This window comes from Furipterus horrens, unplaced genomic scaffold (assembly GCF_987537825.1).
Source record: "Furipterus horrens unplaced genomic scaffold, mFurHor1.1.pri manual_scaffold_9, whole genome shotgun sequence".
NCBI lineage: Eukaryota > Metazoa > Chordata > Mammalia > Chiroptera > Furipteridae > Furipterus > Furipterus horrens.
The window spans coordinates 24,643,452-24,645,230 of record NW_028327179.1 but is presented as its reverse complement, the minus strand read 5'-3'; positions in this window follow the sequence as shown (position 1 = coordinate 24,645,230).

The window sequence follows — 1,779 nt, the reverse complement described above, 5'->3', positions numbered from 1 at the left end:
TCTACATCCCACACTTGGGAGGAACTGCTTTAGGGCATTCGACAGGCATTAGGTACAATGCTGAACTGATTTTACAAGGCTAATACGTCTTTATTTTCTTTACAGAAAAATCACCAGCTGGAGTTCTCTTATTTCCTTGTTTTACTTATTGTCTCCTTCCCTCAAGAACATAAGCGTCATAAGGGAGGGATCTTGCCTATCTTGCTCACCAACATATCCCCAGCACTTAGAATAGGGCCTGGCACTAAAGAAATTCGGTGAGGAGTACCGAAGCAACTGAGGAGCGGTGTGATGCAAATGCTTGCAGAGAATGAGCAGGCAGAGCTGAGACAGAGTACAGATGCCAGAGTTCTGAGGGAGTGCAAGGACTGTCATCCGCTAGGAGCCTGCTATTCACTCAGGACCAGCCAGGTGGGCTTAGCAGTGTGGCAGTTTAGGTTTCAGCCCAGAAGGAGCTTTAGAAACTCTAGACAAAAGAAAATGGGAAGGGAAGGAGTAATTCTACAGAAGTGTTATCCCTGCAGCCCAGCTAAAGCTCCTGACCTTCAAACATTATCTCCAGGATAGGCCTTCACATGCTTTATGAAAAACAACTACCCTTAAAAGGAAAGACAGGGAAGAAAGAGCAAGCAGAATCAGACAGCTAAGGCCTTCGTGGCAGGCAGGATATGACTCTTCTATTCACCGCAGGCAGCCAAGAGGTTCTGAAGGGGTACCTATGGAGAGCCAAGAGAGTAGAGCCTCTGCTTGGGCTTACAGAATTAGAACTGTGGTGGGTCCTGATGTTACTATTTTCTCATGAGAACCACATATCTTAAAAGAACTATACCTTTCAACCTCAATCTCTGAATCATGAAGTTCTGCTGCAATGCTCAGGCACTTTAAAGAATGTCCAACCTCTCCTAACTACAGCTAAGTTCGTGGTTCATTTCTTTATCTGGCAGGGTCTCGCTTTTAGAGAATGAGAGTTGTAAAACGTAGTTTGAAAATGTACAATTTCTCAGTTACCTGAAATGCAAGATACGTTTCCCCCTGGTGAATAAACGGAGAACGGCCACTGACCAGAGGACTCCCAAACGGCCACATCTTTTCCCATTTCGTCCCTGACAAAGAAAAAGAAAATAGTTTTCATCTGCTTATTAAAATTTATCTTTTTCTCATTTTCAACGATTGAAATGTTAAATTGTAGTAAATATATAATTTTAGGTTTCTCGTTATGTTTTCTCAAGTGTCCTTTAAAGCAGAAGTTACAGAACTATAAACTACATTTCATGTGATAGATACAATATTAAAGAAGTTCATAATTTTGCTTTTGCAGTACACGGAACCATTCGCTAATTCATTTCATTGAGAACAACTGTGTCATACATATATTAAAGAACTAAGATATAATAAAATACACAACACAACTTTAATGGTTTTTGTTCATTACCATCCACATCAATGAGTATTTAACTGGGAAAGACAGGAAGCACTCCGTAATATAGAAACATAACATTTTTAGAGAACATTTTGTCTAATTCTCACATTTTGCAAACGGGTGAAGAGATCCACAGCCATGCAGTTCATTGGTTGGCAAAGCTGTGGATAGTATCTGCTCTAAACTAAATCCCCTCCTATGCCGTCCAGAATGCTATGATTAATAAAATCACAGATACTACAGAGAATCTATACTCAATTTAGGGTTTCTGTAACATCAAATATAGGAAGAACGGGTTCATTTGTTTCTTTTCTTCTTTTGAAACGTCAGTAGTATATGGTACATGGCTCAAAATGTTT